A 23,400-nucleotide genomic window follows, 5' to 3' on the forward strand; every position below is an offset into this window, starting at 1 on the left:
CTGAAGATGGCAGTTAATGAGCCTTGTACCCATACGTGTTTTAAACAATTTTGTTGTAAAATTTTGAATTTCTTGGATGTTTCTTGTATTTTTTCTGTATTTCCCAAATTTCACTAAGCTGTGCTGGGCAAGCTTCACATGCTGCAGAAGCAGCTTTCTCCAGTTTAATAGCCTTTTTCTGTAGTATTGAATTCCCTAATAGCTCCTAACTTAGCATAAACTGCATTAAGTACAACTTAAAGAGAGAAACCAAAAGCGAACCAGCAAGGGACTAAAGCTACAGGTGCAAAGCTACACTTTCCCTGTGATGGCTTTTGGCAAGAGTTTGACCCGGTTGATTTGCAGGTACCAAATCAAAAGTTTGTCTCTCCCATGCTGCTAGCGAGTCCCTCTCCAATTCCTGCTTTTCTCCTTCAATTGACAATGTTTGTTTCTGAAACATAGGGAACAAAAGCCAGAAGGTGTAAACTCTTAGGAAGAGAAGTTTGGCAAAAAGACTGGCTGAACTGGGAAGAAAATTTTCCTTCCTTCCTGTGGCTGTAACAGAGCAGAACATGTCAAGGACTTTCTGTCAGTGGCAACTTAGGCTGCTCTAAAAAGGCAGGGATTGTGGTGGTAGGTGCCCACCTACCCTCTCCAGAAGGGTGCAGTCCAACATTTCTCAAAGAGAAGAGCAGGGCTGGTGAAAATAAAGTCAGACATGGCCCAGATTTACAGGCAAGTCCAAAGTGATGAGGTGGCAGGGTGGTCAGACTGTGGGTCAGGATCAGGGATCCCAGTCAACCAACTACATGGCCAGGCACAGGCATGACAACCATTCATACAGCTGCAGTGTAGCCCAGGTGGAGTCCCGTGATAAGAGTCACAACTAAAAGCAGCTCACAAATGAAGGGGAGAGCCCTTGCTGAGGCCTTCCCACAGAGCTTTTTCTTCACTATGGCTCTTATCGGCAAGCTGGCCTTGCATAGCCGGCTACACTCCTAGAAGTGGGGGAGTGCACCCAAAGACTAGACATGCTGTCAGCAAGTGTATGAGTATGTTGCTAAAACATGTTTTCATATTTTTCCCTCACAATTAGAACTGTAAAGCTGGTCTCAGTTCAGAAGTATTTGCGAGCTGTTTTCTTGAAGACAAAGATTTATGCATTAAAGATAAAAGTCCATTGATGATTCAATGTCACTGTGTTGCCACATAAATTAAATACAGTTTGTGCTTTTAACTTCAATGAAAAATCACCATCTTAACTTGAATTTGTTCATATCATCTCATGTGATGACAAACTTTTTTCTGTTAGGCCCTACCTCATTTAGTATGCTGTATGGAAGGCACTGTAGAAAGATAGTTGCTGCAAAATCAAGATGTTTTACACTTTAAGTTTTGTACACCATTATGAAATACATAAAGGAAGTAGATTTTTATTGGTATTTATAATTATAATCTATAATTTATCATCTTTGTATATGGACATTTATTGCTGCAGATACTGAATGTTGCTGGAGGACATCCAGAGAATGAGGGAAGGGCTCACAGGTATTCCTAGACTAAAGCAGTTGACCCCTGTGTAAGAGAATTTTGTCTGTCATGACAACTTACTCCTGTCAACTATAAGCCAGAGTTTCAAAGAAAGTGCTAAACATACACAGCTGCTACCAGATCCATCAGAAACTAAGACTTGGGCACAGGAATAACTATAAAAATTATAAGTATTCTGAAAAGAATGGTACTACTCATCTCTATGTAGCTCTCCTGTAAATGTTTTGCTTGTCAATTTCTAAATTGGGTTAAGCCCTGCCACCTTTCAGATTTCAGCCCTTCTTCCTTTATCTGGCGATAGAAATGTGAAGACAAACTCGACTTTTCTTAAGCATTCAGATACTGTAGTGAACAGTACCATAAAAAAATCCACAAAGAACCTAATAATTTTCTATTTAGAGTATGCTTATCTTTTTTCTGCGTATAACAATGAGGACTGAGTATTCCTTTTGCAGCCTCCTATGTAGACTGATCATTTGTTGCCAGTGTAGATCATGCCACAAATCAGCCAAAAAGCCTTCAGGTCTTCGTTAAAGTCCTGAAGTGAGCACCTGCCTCTGTCTTCTGACAAAACCTTTTAGTGCATTTTGTTGTTCTTTAGTGGACATAGAAGCATTAGTCTTTTTCCATTCTCCTAGCCTGATCTTTTGTGTAACTTATTTGCCATTCAGAATGTGCTTTCCCTTGTCCCCAGCTAATGAGCAGAAGCACAGCACCAACAGCAGTCTTCAAAAGAGGGCTTCCAAGAAGGTGTACAGCCATTACTGCCTGAATTCACATGAACAGCTTGTAAGTATCTTATATTTTTAGGATCAATATGCTTTGAACTCAAGCTTTGACAACAGAAGTTTGGTTTGACTTATTCTGACCTTGTCTGTGTTAGACTGAAATGTCCTTGAGGATTCTGCTTTATCAAACCTGTTCAAGCTTTGCCTTAATTTTTAGATTTCATGATGACAACAAATAGGGGGAGGAAATAAGACTGTGCTGAGCAAAGAGAATTTAATAGTGTCGTAATCTTCTTTAAGTCTTGCCTATAGGATGAAAACTGTTTTGTTTTGGTTTTACTCTTTGACATTATACACTAGTTTAAATTAGATCTAATAGCTACATAGCTTCCCATATTTTCTGTAAAATCTCCATCTATAGCTAGACATACATGATGTTCATACAGGATTCTGTTGCTGTGTAGGATGGATCCTTTTAAGATGAGTTTGGCCCCTAAAGTTTACTGAAAATAGTTTCTTTTTCTTGATGCAATTTTTGGTTTCTTAGTTATCCCATGATTAGATGCTGAGTCGTAACTTGAAAAATATTCCATTCCTGAGGAGCACAGTAGCCTTTACTGCCTGTGGCCTGTCCAAAAGCAGGTTTTAGAAGTCAAGTTCATGTTGAATTGTACTGTCAAAGGTAGATATACTGAATAAATCCCATTATGTTTCTTGTCTGTACTAGATGAGGTTACAGGTGTGGTAACTTAGGGGTCAAAATTGAAAACTCACTTCTCATACAGAAAGCTTGATTATAAAAACATATTTTAAAATTGTCATGGAAGTTAGGAAACCTATACAAAATTGCTTTAATGAATCAGCAAGAGAAAATACAAGAGAGGCTTGCACACTTGTTTGATAGACATTCAGCATCGTAAATGACATTTCAAAAGAGCAAGTGAATACAGAATCATAACCCAAACCTTTCAATGCCTCTAAAGTACTGTATCACTCTATACCTAAAGAAATTCTATCTGTGGCCTCTGAAACTAAGCTTGCTAGTTTTAACAACATGTCCTGCACTTTGCTTAATTGATAGGCCACTTTTTTATCAGAGTTAGAAAATCATTACCTGAATTTCATTCCTTTCTGGGTGCAACTCTCCTTTATGTACATTACTGAGGTTTAACAGTATTTGGCTTCATATCCATGCTCGAATCCTAATAATTTCAAAATTCATCTTTTGCTTTTTTATTTATTTTTCTGTGACTTATCCCAGGAGGTCAAATCCCTTTATAAATGTTGTTGAGAAACTAAAGTCCTTTGAAGATCACTGTTAAGCACAGTTAATAAAAGAAGTCTGTAGGCCAAAGTATGCAAGTGGGCAGAAAAGAAATGGCCATGTGTTATACACAGGTTGTGTAGGCAATGTAGGCAGTGCTTGGGCAACATTCTAATTTATTGACAATAATCAGTATTTCATTCTTGAGAGAGAGATTCTGCTCACAGTTTTTCAGTCTGTACTTTGTGAGGGAAAGTAAGCACTGTTGAATACTGTCACTAGGGCTTTGGATCATATAATGACTTCCCCCTCTGATTCCCAGGTGTCTTGTCGTTTTTTGTGTGACTTTAAGGCTGTTTCAACCTGTTGACTCCTGAGGGGGTGTTGAAAACAGATTTGCGTGGCTTTCCATGCAGTATGGGCCTTAACTTCTGCTCAGACTTTGGCGTAATTCTTGACTTGCCCATTTCTTCCTTGGTTATTGATCTTTAGAGTCTTGTCTTTCATCTGACAAGTATTTTTTTAACTTCACTTTTAATGTTTATGATTCTAATTTGAAAGATGAAAATTTTCTTTTTTCCTTTTTTTTTTTTTTAAATTGCAAATTAATCATGACCAAGTAACTGGATTCTGCCTGTTAGGGACATTAGTGACATGAATAAGTTGACAATAGAACTGAATAAATATAACATAAAAATCAAAGCATTAACTATTTAGCTGCTTAGCTTTTTAGGAAAACCAGGCTAGTTAGCTTGTTTCCCCTTCTTCTTCTGTGCTAATCAGATGATACCAGCTGTTAAATTGCAAAACTTCCTAACAAAAGTTAGAATTCCTCACAAGAAAGTTTTGTTGCATAATTAAAAGTAAAAACTTTAGTTACATAAACATGAATTAAGTCGAGTTTGAATTCTTCAAATGTGTTTTTCAAAGCTGAGGCTTTTGCTATAGTAGGAAGATACAAGATCCTGGGTCCAACTCCTTTGAATGTTTAATACCTGTAACCCAGGTTTGGGATTATGCCTATCCATGTGGTTTAGCATTTTTCTTAACGTTGTATAAAATACATAAGGTAGTGTCCTGGGTTCAGCAGTAGCAGTCATGTTTCTCCTCCTTGGTAGCTGGTGCAGTGCAGTGTTTTGACTTTCGGCTCGGGAACAGAGCTGATAGCGATGTTTTGGTTTGGCCAAGGACTTTGTGAGCCTCATGCTCTGCCAGGGAGGAGGGGAAGCTGGGAGGAAGCAGAGACAGGACACCTGACCCAAACTGACCAAAGAGGTATTCCATACCACAGCACGTCATGCCCAGGATGTAACTGGGAGTTAGCCGGAAGGGCTGGGAGACTGCAGGGTTGGAGGAGGTATCGGTCGGAGCTTGGTCGGGCTTGGGGGGCGAGTTATCGGTCAGCGGGTGGTGAGGTGTTGTATTCTGTTCCCTTGTTATTTCCTTTGTCATTATTATCATTGGTGGTAGCAGTAGTGATTTGTGTTATACCTTAGTTACTAAACTGTTCTTATCTCAACCCGTGGGAGTTGCATTCTTTTGATTCTCCTCTCCGTCCCTCCGAGAGCAGGGGGAGGGCAAGAAAGGGGGGGAAGTGAGCGAACGAATTACCTGACTGGGTTTAAACCACGACAGGTAGTTATATCTTTCTTTATCTATCTGTTCTGTTGAGATGTAGTCTAGATTTCAATCAAATGAACTATGAAGGGAAGAGTAGAATTTCAGGACTGCTTAAAGGACCTTGAACACATTATAGAATCATAGAATCATGGAATAGTTAGGGTTGGAAAGGACCTTAAGATCATCTAGTTCCAACCCCCCTGCCGTGGGCAGGGACACCTCACACTAAACCATATCACCCAAGGCCGCGTCCAACCTGGTCTTGAACACTGCCAGGGATGGAGCATTCACAACCTCCCTGGGCTACCCATTCCAGTGCTTCACCACCCTAACAGGAAAGAATTTCCTCCTTATGTCCAATTATTGCTGAAGGTCAGTGGGTTGAGTTTGTTCATCTCCTAAAATGGAGTAATCAATTGCCTGGAAAAATACGCTGAGTTTCTAAATGAAAAGGAAATGTGGTCATACACAGTTTTTGTTTGTTTGTTTGTTTCCTAGCCTTTTGTTTTGTCACAATTTTCCTCATTCTGTGCTAATTTAGCTCTCTACTGTTTCTTCTCCTCACAACTTCTACATGTTGCATTTCAAAGGCTGGGAATCAGGAAAAATCTCACAGTCTTGTACTTACTAACAGAGTTAGCAGAGATAGGATCTTGACAGGAATTCAGACCTAACAGAGCAGAGCAACAAGGCTAAAAGGGAAAAGCAGCAGGGGGAAATAAAGGATTCCCTGCTGGTGTAATGCAGTAACGTGTGCTGGTCTGTATTCAGATTATGCTCCTGGAACTGAGCATTATGGTGTGTTATAGAGAAACAGAGTGTTGCTGCATGTGATGGTGCTGGTTGCAGTAAAGTCAAGGCATTTACATTCTTTGGTGCCATGCCTGTGGAGTACCTTGCATCCGTTATCCTTTCCATAATACTGTGATCCAAGATAAAAATGTCTACAGTTTTGCAGACTTTTCTTCCTCATGTGGCCATAAAAGCCCCAGCCACGAATCATATGAAGACTGATTTTTTACTGATGATTTAATCTGTACCATACAACTGAATAATGATTGTAAGATATGTTTCAAGTGCCCAGTGCCCATCCAGAGACTGAATCACCTGAAGATCTGGCAGTGTGAGCATACTTAGCTTTCACTGAAGGCCATTTGAGCTAAAATCTCTTTAATTACTTTTGATCCCATAACTCTAAACTGTCCCAATTCTTTCCTGAATGGCTTAAATGTCTCTCTGCCATGTCCAATGTCTTCTAAAGGTGGACCTGGTTAACAGTTATTCTTTTACACCACAGACAATTTTAAACTAGAGGAAAGTGAAATAAGGACCAATGATTTGCTCATTTCTAGAGATGCAATTCAGCTTACTTCTGTGTAACTATATCAATATATACCTGCAAGGGATGTCCCATCAGTGGCAGAAATCATAAAGAATGATTAATAAATAAATGTTAAACAAGAGGTCTGGGGCCTTGCTGGAGAACTTACGTTTTATTCAATACCAAGTCTTTGTAATGTAATGATGAAACTGATGATAATGACAACTGAATGGAGAAGCTTGCAGGTGGGAAGAACAACACACTGTATGATATCCTTTCAGGCACAAAGGATTTCTCTGGATAGACAGTTTCATGTACTGACTTTTAAAAGCACATGCTTAAGAAGTGGGAAGTGATGCAAGGTCTGAGCTTAATTGGAAGGTATACATTAATTTTAAAAAGTTTCAGAGGGAGTTTAAGAGTAAGTAAATGTTTCTGATGATTTGGTTGTAATAAAGACATTTTAATGTAATTTAGTTCTAACAAGTGGAGGAAAAGGTGAAAATACTCTGCTAAGCAGATAACATCAAATAATAGTAACAGACCAAGAAAAGCCTTATTTTTTAGATAACTTAAAAAGGATGTCTGCAACTATTATTCTGCTTTAAGGTATTTTAATTACAGGAAGATTTATTTTATTTTATTTTAAAGGGGGCTTGTCATGATCTCCTGCAATTAAACAGTGGAAGTATGGAGAGGGACTTTGTTCAACCACGGCAGGGCATAACCTAAAAAATCACAAATACCTAAAGGTCTTTTCTGAGCTAAATTGTGAGCTTTCACTGTATGCTAGAAATAAACTCCAGAAATGCATTCTGGCTCTTCTGATGCTATGCTGTGTTGTTACTTCTTCAGTATTCAAGTGACTAAGTCCCCACCATAAACAAAACATATGAAAACATAGCAAAATAATCTTTCTCTCCAAGTAATCACTTTACTCTCCCGCAGAGTGTGTCATGGTCACTTCTTAAGATTAGAAAGCTCACTGTATTGTTTGTAAACATATAAATAAAACCATGGGGTGTGTGTGTGTGTTCTTAACTTTGTTTTTGCGTAATTTTATTTATCTCTTGAAAATAAAACTAAGCCCTGTCGTTTTTTTTCAAGATAAACCAAGATTCTTCTATGTCATCAGTAGTAAGTTGTTGCAAGTAAGGGTTGAGGTACAGCAATGAGAACGTCACATTGCTCTAAGTGATCTGATATTTTTAATGATGTTCTGTATGTCATTTCAAGGCCAGGTTGGACAGAGCCTTGGGTGACATGGTTTAGTGTGAGGTGTCCCTGCCCATGGCAGGGGGGTTGGAACTAGATGATCTTAAGGTCCTTTCCAACCCTAACTAGTCTATGATTCTATGATTATTTGGTGAGAAGCTCATGGGAATAGAGATCAATCAGTCCAAGGTTTAGAGAGGAATTATGGCTCTGGGACAAAAGTGTTAAGGATTTTAGGCTGCATGGCTTAGTGGCCAGATTTGAAGAATACTTAGAAGCAGAAAGATGCAAGTAGGCTTTTTAATACCCCATTGAAATAAACTGAAATTGACTCCAAGGAAAATTTGAAAACTCCCTTATGTGTCATTTCCTTGGCTTGAATGACCTAAACGGTTGAGTTCTTTTTCACAGTTACTCAGGCAGTTAACAGTCCTACTGCTTTTGGCCTACTTTTCCCTGGATACATAGCAAAATATATTGAGGTATAGTTGAGCCACTTTGAAAGATAACATTCTTTCACGTAAAACTCATGGGCTACCTTCAGTAGAGGAGAGGCTGGATTATCTTCAGATATGTGGGCCTTAGTACAAAAGCAGGAATGTGTTTACGGAGTTAGTCACTAGGATAGGCTTTAGTCAATTGTTTCCTCACAAAGAAACATAGAAAGCAGGTAATACGATTTCATTATCTGTAAATAGTTTAGACTCAGGTAAGCCATGCTCATAAGTCTAATGAGTTTTTGGATGGAGACCCCAAAAAATGAAGGTAATAAAAATCTGTGAACTATGTAGATTAATGAAACTGCCAGCATGATACCTTATCAATCCTTAGTCTTGAGGCATTATTTCACTTTATACAACAGGTTAGTTCATTGTCATTGTGAGCTGTCTGTGAAAGGAAGACTGAATTATTAAGGTGATTAGTATAAACCAAATCAAATTGTAGACAGTAGGAAATGGTTAATTTAGTCAAATAATTAAAAGCAAAATGTTGACACTGCTTCAGTTCCCTTGGGGAATTTTGTTTCTATTTACAGAGTACCTAGTCTGACTTCAGTAGGTATTGTCTCCAAGTAGAAACCAGACAATATTGTGTAAACAGTGAGTTGCCAAATAGTTGATAGCAGGTAACTGACTGTACCAGACTTGCCTGACACATTTGTTAGACTGTACGTTTGGAAAAGAATTCCTGATCTAGCACTTTGAATGTGGGCTGTTTAGACTGAAAGGGTGATTGCACAGCTACACAATGACTTGGCTGGTTGTTTTAAGGACAGCTGGGAACGACTTGAGCTTTTTGACATACTTTTTAATCTGAAATAGTTGGATTAGGGAACATCAAAAGCCTTTCACTTGGAAGTGCTATACCAGTCCTGCCTATTCTTTTCCAAAGAAGAGAAATGTGTTGGTGGCCTGTAAGACAGATGTTTGGTGTTGGTGTATGGGAGGAATGAAGCCCTCTAATCTCTAGAAAGGAAAGAAATGGCTAAGAAATTCAGAAAGTGTCTGTGGTTTTTATGTTACTTTGAATGAAACTGGTTGGTTTGATCCTGGGAGAGGGAACAATACTGTTTATTAGATTTTGGTAAAGGTGTGTAACTGTTGATTTGCACCATAGTGGAGTTTAGCAGAGTGCAATCAGTGCAAGTATGAGGTCAGCCATTGTGTCCCTGCAAATACCTTAGGATATCTGTATGTCCCTGCAAATATCCTGTGGGATGGAAGATGACAGGGAGAGGAACTAAGTCTCATTCCTCAACAGTGACTGGAAGAGTTTTCTATATTTTCTTTGTTGAAGATTTCAGGATATCAAAAGGCAAATGGAAAGCTTTTATTTCAAGTGAAGTTCTGGGTAAATATTTAAACAGTAATTCTTATTTTCTTCACAGTAGGTCACCAATTCATTGTTTAAAGGGCACAATAACATTAAATATTCAGTGCAGGAGACAGTACATAGGAGGGAGTAAAGCACATGTATAATAAGGGCCTGTGGGAAAGAGAGATGAAATTTCTGGATGTTTTAAATCACCCCTTTTCAATATATACAGGCAAAGGATCAGGTTTTAACTCATGTAGAATTGTCAGAGATCTAGTAAAACTACAAAGGTAGGAAATATGTATTAAATGATCAGTCTGGGAACAGATCTGAGCCTGTAAGGGAAGATGATACTTAAAGGTACCAGAACTTCATTTCCTGTGACATCATTTCAGATACGGTATTTTTCCTGTCACAAAAGGGTGGTACATTTTATAGCTATCTCTGACTGTAGAGCATGAACAGAGAAGGAGGCCAGCCAAAGAATTTGGCATAGAAATAAACTGATAAATAGATTGGTAGCATAAGACACTTTGCAATCTGAATGCAAAGTAACTTTAATCTTGATTTCAAGCCTTTATAAAAAAGTGAACACTTTTACATTACACAGGTACTGTCCTTGAAAAAATATGATTAGTAAAAATGTGCTTTTCTACAGTAATAATTCCATTAATTTTTTTCACCCATTGATTTAACCATCAAATGGTGAATAAAAACTGTACTTGAAAAGTCAAAATAAACATTTTTCAAACTTTGCATTAAGGTTTTATAAATTATGTGGAATAGGTCAATAATAGACCTGGCAGAATTTTAATGAAGTGCCATTAGAGAACCCTAGAAACCCATGCATAATTTATAACAATGCATTACTTATATCAACTATAAAATGTGCTATCAATATCTGTGACATGCTTAGGACTGCTATTAAGTATCTCTTAGCTATTGATAAACTGTTTGTAAGTGGAATAAATAATACATGCCTAAACCTTTTCTTTATTCCCAATGACATTACCTTCACCATGATTAGCCAATTACTCACTATTGTTAGTGTTGCTCCTTTTGTGTATATAGATTTTAGAGCCTTCCAGTGCTGTGTAATTTGGTTTGAACTGGAAGTTCAGTTAGAAATATGTTGCACATTTTAAATTATATTAAGATGTTTGTAGGCCTCAGATGAAGTGTTTCTGTGAAATCAATTTATGTCATCTCTTCTACATTGTGGACTTGAGATCTAACTGTAAGTACTGTTTTAATCACTGCAGAGTGGCTGATAAAATTATTCCCAGCAGTGATTCAGATTTTGTGCATCTCTGCAACAAGGTGTTTATCATAGAATCATAGAATAGTTAGGGTTGTCATTCTCTGAAAATCTTTAGCTAGAGCAGTCAAATAATCCAACATGGAGAATTTTTCTGCTTTTGGCTTTTTCCTCACAGTCTGTATAGTATGACTTTCTTCCTGACCTTCCCTTCCTTCATTCTGCTGTCTTTATTATGACCACCACCACCTCCACCAAGTTCTTCTGCTGAATTTCTCTTCTAGTTTTACTCCCTGCTTTATAATTCCAGTCCCCAGAAGCTAAAGAAAACAAGCTGTGATCACCTTCCCCCACAGCATGCTCCTCCCCAGCTCCAAATGCCCCCCTCCCAAAAAAAACCCACCCAAAATCCAATGCAAATCAAAACCCAGGAAACACTGCCTTGAAGCAGTTTGCAATTATGAGATTCAAGGTGAATTTATGAATGAGGACTCAGATGATGCTGAAGTCCCTGTTGCGCAGCAGAAATTGCATTTAATCCCTGTCAAACTGGATTATTTTCAATTTCGTGGTGTATTGCTAAAGGAGTCAATAAATCATGAGGAACATCCCAGGGAAGGTAATTTCTCTAAGGATCAATGTTAAATTGCTGTCCCTGAGTGGTGGGTTTTCTTGGGTAGTTAGAGCAAAACGTGGAGAAAATGTCACTGAAACCAGTCTGGTCACACTTGTTTAACCTTAGATTTTATCAAAGCCTAAATTAAGTTTTTTTCCTAAGTTAAATACAAAAAATTGATCCAGTCCTTTAGAAAAACACCAGTTTCTGACTTATACCCGCAGGTAAAATCAGAAGTGTCCGTTTACAGGCATTACTGCTTGGAACTGGCACTCTGCCCCTGTGCTGAGCATTACTTTTCCTAACACACTCAGCAGGAAACAATCTGTATTTACACTTTTCCATGCTCCAGCATGCAGTTATCATTTTGGAGCAACTCACCTTCACAGGTGGTTTAAACAAAGATTAAGGAGTGACTAAATCATGGACACAATCACTTTCTGCTGTTGTTTTTTGCCTTGGGCAATGGCATAAACAGCTGGAAAGAGCAGTCCTTAACTGTCACCATTAAATGCATTACTTGTCCTTGATCCAGTCTATGGGATGCCTCACAGCTCCAGTTCTGTCTTCTTAGAAGCTCCTCCTTTCTTAGATAAATCAAAGTCCATGCATTCCCATTTTTAATTCCAAGATCTGACCTTCAGAATCCAGGTTGTACATAATATTTTGATAAATGATAAGAAGATAGACTTTGTGGAGAGTTTTTACTAATTTGAGTTTCCTGTGGGAAATGGTACTCAGGCTTCAGCATTTGAGAGTATGAAGTTTTGTTTCAACTTGAGGCCCAGATTCCATCAAAAGGATGTAGTATCCAGACCATAAACTCCTGTGTGTGGCCAGGGATGCACAGTAGGCTTGTGGTGTACAGATTTACCTTATTTGTAGTCTCATTTATTTGTGCCTGAAAAGCCACAAAACCCCCCTTGTGAGCTAGCTATTACATTGAAAAGCAACCAACTTCTATTTCCAGACATGCTTTTAAAATTGCATGTGTTACAACCTTAGTGATTTTTCTCTGGAAATAAACAAATGCATGTGGCAAGGGGGGCTACACATTAGCTTATAATGAAAGTTTTGAAGGTCAGAGATATTAGCAGCAGTCACAAGAAGTGTTGTTGCCAGGACTCATGATTTCTGGTCTTGGCTTTTTGATCCTAGTCCTGGGGATACCCTCCCACACACACTGGGGGCGGACTCTGGCTGCCTTATTTCCTGTATGCACTTTCCTCATTAAAAAAAAAAAAAAAGGAAATAAAATATTTGCTGTCTCTCTGTCTTCTTGCTACCCTGTGATGTCTGTCTCTCACTCTCCTTTTGCTTTTAAGGCTGATGTAAAAACTGTCAAAGCAGGAACTAAAATAACATTTTTGTTAAATTTGTAAGAGTTAGCTAAGGTGACAGATGCAGTATTCCTTCTTTAGGCATCATTTGTAGTTTGTTTACTACAAATGTGTGTATATGAAATGTGTACCAAGAAATGAGTAGGAAACATATGTGTTAAAATAAAATTGTGGCTTTGAATCATTAAAAAAAAAGAAGGCTTTGGCTATTGTTTTATATCTGTCTATTTAAAATTTCTTCTGAATTATAAACTTTATAACAGTCACAGAAATATAGTGACTACAGGAGTATAGATTTTTTTTTTACCTAAAATGCACTTTGTTATAACATTTTATTTACAAACATTTGCATTTTCTATTCCAAAGTTATTGCCTTTTTCCACATTACCAGAAAGTAATGTGCTGTGTACATTGAGGACTCCTGCTAAATTCAGTTTGAGTTCTGAAACCAACATAATGTAAAAGTCTTTGTGAACTGTAAAATATGAGCAAAACTTTACTAAAAAAAGGTGAAAATATATTTTTTAGCAAAAAAGCTGTTTCTGAAAGAGTTTTAAAATATAAAATCTACCAAGACTTGACCCTTGACATTCACTAAGTGTCTGTAAAATGTTTTTTCTCTGTCCTTATCAGTGTGATCATTCTTAGGTTTACAGCTTTATGCTGGATATGGGTATGTAGAGGTACATCACTAGAGAAACGACAGGTAAAAAAAATCGTGCAAAGTACAGATATTTCATTTGTCTGGCAAAATATTAAAAGATAATGTTAGAAGACTTAATGCTAGTAGTCTGTCTGAATAACTAAAAGCTTACATTAGAAGAGGTATTAATTGCCACATAACCTGGTGTTACTTCTTAGGGTAGATAAGGAAAACTGAGTTTGAAAAAAGTTTACATTTTAATTGTCCTTTCTCTCATGATGCATTCCTCAATATCCCCAAATTCCATCAGCATGTCATGATTAGATATTTGTTATTAATAGTCTTCTCTTGGTTTCAGGAAGATGGCAAAAAAGAAGTAACAGTGAGTCCAAATTTTCCTTGAAAACTGTGATAATTACATTGCAGCAATTTTAAAATAAGATAGGTCATAAACTACAGAAAATTATAGATGTAACACTGTTAGACAGTAGCAAACCAGGGACAAGATAAGAATCTCTGCTATCCCCAACTGTATGCAGTTTTATCAGAGAACTGATGTGAAATATTGCTCCCCTGGTTTTCTTTTGCAGGCAGGCTTGTGCTGGGATGACTGTGCTCCATTCTCTGTTCATAAGACACAAAATACCTTACAGTTTCTGACACTTGCCCAGGTAGCTACTGTGATTTCTCTAGTAGAGCTGGTTGATAATCAGAATAAGCCACAAATGACTGATAAAGTTCATGATTTTATTGGGGCAGGGGGGCACACTCTTTGCAATACTTAGTTCAAGATGGGACAGAAGAGAGAAAAAGTAGGCACACTGTGTCTTGTTCTAGTACACAGCTGGCCTGATCTGGAGTGTCACAGCCTTTTTAGGTGTTTAGGTACATCCATTAGGTAGCAGACTTGCTTGAAGGCCTATTAAACTATGCTGCACTGCTTTGTGACTTCAGGATTAATATCTGAAGTGACATTTCTTTGGTCTTAAGTCAGATTGTCCGGCAGCAGTTCCTCCTTTCAGGCCTCTGCACCAGGGAAATCTCTAGGCAGTAGTAGAGGAAGCCCTGAATTACTTTGTAAATATGCATGGAGATAGTTAGATTTTTTTGGTGTAAACCTTACACATTCCTAATTCAGAGAAACCTGAATAATGAATGATAACAACAGATCACAATTTAACCTTCCTATTGGCTTCAGCCTCAGGAGGCAATTAGACACACTTTTGTGGAGGTAATAAAAACGTAGTGGTTTTCATCCTGAAAGCTGACACAGCATTACTTTCACTTCTAGGTTTAGCATGATCATAAGCATTTGTGGTTTACTGACATAAAATAGGTCAGGGATTAAAGCATAATTAATCACATGCCTTTTCAATAGTGAATCCCCAAAACCCGTGACTGAATTCATTCCATTATCTATATACACCTTTTTTTTCCAGTTTCAGCCTTATTTAATATCAACAGACAATACTCAGAATTCCTCAGATCTGTGGGTTGTTTATGCCCATCTACCCTGTCTTCACCTGCTCTGTCTACTGAGATTTATTTTCTCTATCTGTTTTGTGACAGAAATATAATTGGCTTTAACTTTTATTCCTCAGCACTGAAAACAGGTTTCATATTACTGGGCTTTCTTAACAACAATTCTACCAGCACAACAATACCTTTATTATAATAAAATGCAGTAGGCATGTAATCGTTTAAAGATGAGTGTTTCTCTTGGGCATTGTGGGCAAAGAGAGAACAGTTGCACAGAAGCATAAATATGCTCCTTTACAATATAAAGCATCACAATATTCTGCTTTTCAGCATGTTCACTGCACTGCCTGAAGATTTCAGTGCACTGGAGGTACCTAGAATCTCTCTCTGTACCTCAAGCACCAGCAGCAGCCCATCTGAACTCCCCCAGAGTTCAAGGAGGGCTGAGAAAGGGCTGGGCCCCACTAAATGACAAGGCAAGCGGTCAGCTTTCACCTGATACAAGTAGCACAGGAATCCCATGCTGTCTGACTGTCATAAGGCAGGGAAAAGCAAGGGTCAACTCATCCCTCTACTTGCTCGCTAAATAGATGCTCTTTTCTTCTTGATGACTCTGCCCAACAGCAGTTACCAGGGAATTGGCAGAGACCCTGGTTGCTCAGCCTTGTCCCTGAGGGGGGACAGAGGTTCCCTATTTCTTCTGCTCCCCATATGCAGAAAAAAAGCATCCAGCTGTCTACAAACCACTCTGTGTGTAATGTCGAAGTATACGTGTCTGCGCCTGTATGTGCCCTTCTGCTTATGCTTTGCAGTTACCCTCGCCTTGGGGCTCTTTTGTGTGCACTCAGGAATGCATTCATACTCGGGCTGCCTGAGTCTGTTGCTGAGTGTGGCATGTACAAAAGGCCCATTTCAGTGAATGTCTTCTGGGCCCTAGTGGTTTTTGCAGAGTTAGATGAGTGTCATGGATTTATCCCTAGTGTTCTGCCCCTTCTGCTCAGCAGAGATGATCAAAAAATGTCAACCAAACAGAGCTTTTTTTTCATTAATATGTTAAAAGTTTTTGGAATGTTTCAACTGGCTCCACTACTGAGTTTTCATCTGTTGTAATTTCTCCTCCTGGGCAAGAGAAAACCAAAAGGCCAGCCTTTGGACTGGGAGCCAATGGATTAATTTTTAAGTTTTCCAAGTACTGGGTGTTGCAAGACAAAGAGATTTTGCAATACCGCTGGACATAGTATAGCCTTTATGAACAACCTCACTTGTTAGAATTATTACTTCCAGAACTCATCTAGAGAATTAAAAGTTCTAGTTTTCTCTGTCTAAACAGAAACCTCACTGCTAGGGAAATGATCTTGTGAAACAGCTCCAAGTTCTCAGTTCCTATTTTTACCACTAAATTTGCCTGCAGCTGCCAGTTTGAATTACTTCCATCTTTTCTGTGCTTAGAACAGCCAAGGGAGTAGAGGAAGAAAAAGGGGGATCTTCAGAGATTTTTATTCTTTAAGAAGCCGTAAGTATTTGTGTATCTGAAAGCTTGATAGGCATGGAGCCAGAATGGACAGAACAATTGATTTCTACATTTGTCTGTGTTGGTTTCTCCCTTTTCTTCATGTAATCGATCTGCATATAACCATTGCAGTATAAATCTGTAGACTATCTAGGGCAAAACTGCAAGTTAGTTTCCAGCAGTGATTTTATTTGACTCTTATGCATCATTGATTTTTTGCAGGGTTGAAGAGCTCATGAGTTGGAAGAAACTTTCTACATCCATATTTAAGAATTGAGACTTGTGCTTGGGTTTATAAATCTAACAATTATGCTTTTAATGTTCTGTGTGATGAAGAAAAAATATAGCACAAAACAGTATGGGGCAAGCCTCTGTAGTTTTGATTTGTAGAGTTTGATATGTGTTGACCTCACTCTGTCTACAAAGCAAAAGAATGTGGGGTTGTCTCCTCATCACTTACATTAGAGTGATCAGTCTACTGCAATTTTTATCTGTTTCCCAAGATACTGTCAGTCTAGAATTCTCAGCTTTTATTCCTCTGTGATCTAAAAGACTGTAAAAATAATCAAGTGCCAACTGAAAATTTGATGATTGCATTTAAAAGTAGATGTATTTTTCCCCCTTTCTTATATATATTACTGTTGTTTAAAAGAAGAAAACTAAGAGAATTTCAGGATTTTTACAAGTCTCTCAAGCTTGTTTATGTCATGTATTAAATTTGACTTCTGCATTTTCTCAGCTGTGCCACAGAAAGAGAACTTTTATACAGCTCTCTCCCATGATGCATTCACAGTAAGGGTGTTCAATAGCTATTGCTATTTCTTCTCCAAATTCCAATCACGTGACTGTGCTAAAAATAACTGCCTGTGACTTCTGTCTTTGTAGATTTGCGATATTTGAGGTAAGAAGAAGAAGATGAGCTGGGGCTTGGAGTCCAATTTGATTGCTCGGTAGTGGGTCTGCCTTAGTGAAGCAGTGAAATCTCATATAAGGAAGTAGATAGTTTAGATGAGAGGTGGAATTAGGAGGCTATTTATATTATGCATTTACCTTCTTTCCCTGAAGAGAGCAGTAATGTTTATGGCAAAAAACAGACTCTCCATCACCATAGCAACAGGTTGACCTATGAAAAAAATATAAACAATACTAAGAATTTTTGGGAGGTGGGGATTCTGATAGTTTTATTAAATAAGGCACTGCAGAAAAAATAACCTCTTAATTGATCTTTTCAAATTTACCAAATGGAGGTCTATGTGGATGTGTGCATAGGAACTTTAATGAAAACAGTGCAAGACACAGAAGGCTGTAACCAAGAGGATAAAATATCTTCTGGTGAGAGATATTTACAAAGCAATAGCTTACTGATTTCAAATAGGGACCATTTTGTTTTCATAAGTTCCTCCTGAACTGACCATCAACCTGAGGTTTTGCATTTCCTCCCTACAGGCAGGGCTTTGGATTCTTTGATAATGGCTGGTTTTATAGGGCACCAGTCTGGACAATGACAAGTGGGAAAGGTTTATCTCACAGAGGCAAAAGGATGCTGGGGCACGAATTAGCAGGGCTCATTTGGAGAGCTTTAAACTAGATTCGAAGGGGGATGGGGTTGTAGCTGGGCTTGCCCCAGTGGGGCAGCGCTCCAGAATTGATGAAGACTGGGAGGCCTCCTATAATCCTAGGGTGAAATCGGTGCACTCAGCTCGCTCCCTGAAATGTCTGTACACCAATGCGCGCAGCATGGGAAATAAGCAGGAGGAGTTGGAAACCTGTGTTAAGTCAGGAGACTATGATCTGGTGGCAATTACAGAGACGTGGTGGGACAGCTCACATGACTGCAATATAGTCATGGAGGGCTATGTCCTTTTCAGGAAAGACAGGCCAGCCAGGAGGGGTGGTGGGGTTGCTCTTTATGTGCGGGAGCAACTACAATGCACTGAGTTCTGTCCAGGGACAGATGACAAGCGAGTTGAGAGTCTGCGGGTGAGAATTAAGGGGCAGGCTGGCAGGGGGGATACTGTTGTAGGTGTCTGTTACAGACCACCAGATCAGGGTGAGGAAGTTGAGGAGGCCTTCTACAGGCAGCGGAGAGTGGCCTCACAGTCACAGGCCGTGGTCGCTGTGGGGGATTTTAACTTCCCTGATGTTTGCTGGAAGGACCACTCGGCAACCCAGCCACAGTCCAGGAGGTTCCTCCAGTGTATGGATGATAACTTCCTCCTGCAAATGGTGGATGAGCCAACCAGGAGAGGAGCGCTGCTGGATCTCATCCTCACTAACAAGGAGGATCTGGTCGAAGCAGTAAGGGTTGAGGGCTGCCTTGATTGCAGCGACCACGAGATGGTGGAGTTCAGGATCTTGTGTGGTAGGACCAGTAGAATAGCAAGTAGAATTGCAACCCTGGACTTTAGCAGGACAAACTTTGGCCTTTTCAAGCAATTGCTGGGGGAAATCCCGTGGGCAAGGCTGCTTGAAGGTAAAGGGGCCCAAGATAGTTGGTTGGCATTCAAGGATTGCTTTTTCTGAGCTCAAGATCGGAGCATCCCGACATGTAGGAAGTCAAGGAAGAGGTCCAGGAGACCTGCGTGGCTAAATAGGGAATTGCTGGGTATGCTCAAGTGGAAGAGGAGAGTTTACAGGTCATGGAAGGAGGGGCTGGCCACTTGGGAGGAATATAAGGCTGCTGCTAGAGGATGTAGGAAGGCAGCTAGGATGACTAAGGCCTCCTTAGAATTAAACCTGGTGAGAAGGGTCAAGGACAGCAAAAAGAGCTTTTTCAAATACATGGCAGACAAAACTAACACCAGAGGCAATGTAGGCCCACTGATGAACGGGATGGGTGCCCTGGTGACAGAAGATACAGAGATGGCAGAGTTACTGAATGCCTTCTTTGTCTCTGTCTACTCTGCTGCAGGCAGTCCTGAAGAGCCCTGTACCCCTGAGACCTTAGATGAAGTCAGGTCAATGGAGCGGTTTGCCTTAGTCGACGAGGAATGGGTTAGAGACCAGCTGAGCAATCTGGACATCCATAAATCCATGGGTCCAGATGGGATGCACCTGCGGGTGCTGAGGGAACTGGCGGAAGTCATTGCTAGACCACTCTCCATCATCTTTACCAAGTCTTGGGAAACAGGAGAGGTGCCTGAGGACTGGAGGAAAGCAAATGTCACTCCAGTCTTCAAAAAGGGCAAGGAGGAGGACCCGGGTAACTATAGACCGGTCAGCCTCACCTCCATCCCTGTGAAAGTGATGGAACACCTTATCCTTGGTGCCACCTTAAGGATAAGAGGGTTATGAGGGGCAGTCAACATGGCTTCACCAAGGGGAAATCATGTTTGACCAATCTCTTAGCCTTTTATGAGGAACTAACACGGTGGATGGATGATGGCAGAGCAGTGGATGTGGTCTACCTTGACTTCAGCAAAGCATTTGACACAGTCTCCCACAGCATCCTCACAGCTAAATTGAGGAAGTGTGGTCTGGATGATCAGGTAGTGAGGTGGACTGTGAACTGGCTGAAGGAGAGAAGCCAGAGAGTTGTAGTCTATGGGGCTGAGTCTAGTTGGAGGCCTGTAACTAGTGGAGTGCCTCAAGGGTCAGTACTGGGACCGGTATTATTTAATATATTCATCAATGATTTAGATGAGGGAATTGAGTGTACTATCAGCAAGTTTGCTGATGACACTAAGCTGGGAGGAGTGGCTGACACGCCAGAAGGCTGTGCTGCCATCCAGCAAGACCTGGACAGGCTGGAGAGTTGGGCAGGGAATAACTTGATGAAATATAACAAGGGAAAGTGTAGAGTCCTGCATCTGGGCAGGAACAACCCCAGGTTCCAGTATAGGTTGGGGAACGACCTGTTAGAGAGCAGTGTAGGGGAGAGGGACCTGGGGTTCCTAGTGGATGACAGGATGACCATGAGCCAACACTGTGCCCTTGTGGCCAAGAAGGCCAATGGCATCCTGGGATGCATTAGAAGGGGGGTGGTTAGTAGGTCGAGAGAGGTCCTCCTTCCCCTCTACTCTGCCCTGGTGAGACCGCATCTGGAATATTGTGTCCAGTTCTGGGCCCCTCAGTTCAAGAAGGACAGGGAGCTGCTGGAGAGAGTCCAGCACAGGGCAATGAAGGTGATTAAGGGAGTGGAGCATCTCCCTTATGAGGAAAGACTGAGGGAGCTGGGTCTCTATAGTTTGGAGAAGAGGAGACTGAGGGGTGACCTTATTAGTGTATATAAATATATAAAGGGGGAGTATCACGAGGATGGAGCCAGGCTCTACTCAGTGGCAAACAATGATAGGACAAGGGGTAATGGGTACAAACTGGAACACAAGAGGTTCCACTTAAACTTGAGAAGAAACTTCTTCTCAGGGAGGGTGACAGAACACTGGAACAGGCTGCCCAGGGAGGTTGTGGAGTCTCCTTCCCTGGAGGCATTCAAAACCCGCCTGGACACATTCCTGTGTAACATTATCTAGGTGTTCCTGCTCCGGCAGGGGGATTGGACTAGATGATCTTTCGAGGTCCCTTCCAATCTCTAGCATACTGTGATACTGTGATCTGAGTTCTTGCCATTAATTTAATGAAAGTCAAAACTAGGCAAAAGAATGTATTAGGGCTGATCAAGAAGATAATCTGCTGCACAAAGTGTTTTTGGTCTGCTCCTATTGAAGTCAAGGGAAGACTATTGATCCAAGTTGAGCAGAATTTATCTCCTTTCTCAGAAGACTTACTGCTTCTAGTAATTATTTTTTTCATGGGATCCTGGCCTCTAATGAATAAAATACAGTATCAAAACTTCATTTATACTATAGTGTATGTAGTGGTGAGGAACCTATTGCGTAAAACGTGCACTAAAACTCTTACACATGGCCAATGTAGTATAAAGGGGTCTCATCTGTGCATATTTATTTTACTTGTAACCTTTGTATTTTCATAATGATATCCTTTCCTGGTGAATAACACCAATTTTCAAATTAAATTCTAGTGAAAAGTTTACTATATAATACTTGTTAGTGCTATTCAGTGTTTTATACACAGTACCAATGAATTCTGAATATTGTGACAGCTGAGGAAATGTATATACGTACATACATAACATGAAATACACTTGGTATTATAAATTCTATTATCAGTACATACAAGAGTTGATCTGTCTTCTCTCTTGCCTTAACTTCGAACTTCCAATGCAATTCTCAGAAAAAGTAACACAGCACTTGCAGGAAAATGGTTTTAACTGTCGATGCTTATTTATTTGCATGGAAACTCAGCTGGATGAATTGATTTCTTTTTCTACCAAAGCTTTTTTTCAGGTCTGAGTTCTCCAGAGGGAGGTAATTGAATGACAATTCAATGACCCTCTTCTTTTAGGAAAAATGTTGGGTTACATGTGAGTGACCTGAACCTGGAGCTGGGAACCTGAGGCTGCAAACATTTCTTTCAAACCTGAGTATTCAGGAATGCTAGGAAATTGTGCAGAAGGTGCAGAAAAAGACTTTTGGGGCTGGTGATTTGCTATCTGAAACATAGGCAGGTGAAACAATATTTTTTGCATTATTGCCCTGGGACTTGACTTTAATTGCATGGGTGCTTGCATCCTGCTTCTTAGCAACTCCAGCCGATGCCTTTTTTTTTTTTTTTGCATGTCTCTGGGAGTTTTAGCTTGGACTGGAGCCAGTTTTGTAACAATATTAATTTTTCTGGACCTCAACTCTGTCTGGGGAAAATACCTTCTAATTCTCATCTGCCTCACTTCCTCTTTCTTTCAATGATCAGTCAGGCCTACATCCTTACAGTTATTTAAACACACAGCTTCTCGCTGAAATAAACCCCAAATATTATTATTCTTTCCTCTTAAGTTTTTTTTTGGGGGGGGGGAGAGGAGTTGTGATTGATAGTCTTGGTCTCTTTCTACAATGTCCATTTAAATGTCTGCTGAACTGAAGATCATGATGTCTGTCCCTTTCTGCAAGGCTCTATGAATATTTTATGTGCTTTGCTTTGGTTGAGCAAAGGAGCTTTTTGTAGCAGATAAATACACAGACCTTGACTCTGTGTGATTTATCTCACTTCAGAGTGTTGAGAATGTATAATGTGTTCATGGTGCATACAGTTCTGGCAAAAATTCCAGGTCATATGGAGCTCTGAAATGCATAAGTGACCAAAATCCACAGAACCCGCAGTTCAAGCTAAAAACACAGTTAAGAAGAGTCAAAATAGACTTTCAAAGCACAGTTCAGTGTTTCCTGTGCCTGAGTGCTCAACCCTTGCTCTGCCATGAATTAGACTGGGAAATTAAACATACAATACACTGTAAAAAATTACTGTTAATCTTTAGCATCAAAATATGTAATTCTACTCTCTCATAATGATGTAATTGGTGTATAAAGCCCATTAGAGTCTGAAGAATTCAAGTGCTGATCCAAAATATGTTAATGGATGACAATGAAGGCTGGCTTTGTTACTCTATGCACCCCAGATTATGCATGACTTTAAGACAGGAACACTGAGATGCTTGTCAAACAGTCAATTAGGTAGTCTCTCCTTTTCATCTTACTGTTTTCTGTAGTATAGCTCAGTCACGAAGAATAGCCTATGCTCATTCCTTTCTTCTCTTGTCACCTGCTGACATATAGGTCTAGGCATCTTTGTATCTCTTGATCTGTTGAAAACAAAGCCCTCCATATGCCCAGCAATTCAGGCATAGTATGTATCTAGTACAGATGTGCATATCAGCTCTTCCAATACCTTCGGTGAACAAGCAAAATATAACATTGAGCTCTTCTCAAAATCCTGGCTGTTCAATTTACCAGTTTGTACCACCTGACAAGCTTAGAATCCAGACATTTGAACACTGACCAGTATTTTTCTATTTAATTGGCTTTTGTAGTTCCCTACCACCTTCTCATATATATATATGCATATATATTTTTACATAATTTTGTCTTTATCCACTTCTCACATGCTCAATATCTTGTTCTACTTCTTCCATGCTGTTGGTTGTGGAAGGTGTACCTGAAGTTCACAGTTGCAAGAAAAGTAGCTCAGTGAAAAGCTATTGCCTA

This window comes from Pezoporus flaviventris, unplaced genomic scaffold (genome assembly GCF_033815535.1).
Source record: "Pezoporus flaviventris isolate CSIRO_AGI_PZ_B2104156 unplaced genomic scaffold, CSIRO_AGI_Pfla_v1 ptg000007l, whole genome shotgun sequence".
Classification (NCBI taxonomy): Eukaryota; Metazoa; Chordata; class Aves; order Psittaciformes; family Psittacidae; genus Pezoporus; species Pezoporus flaviventris.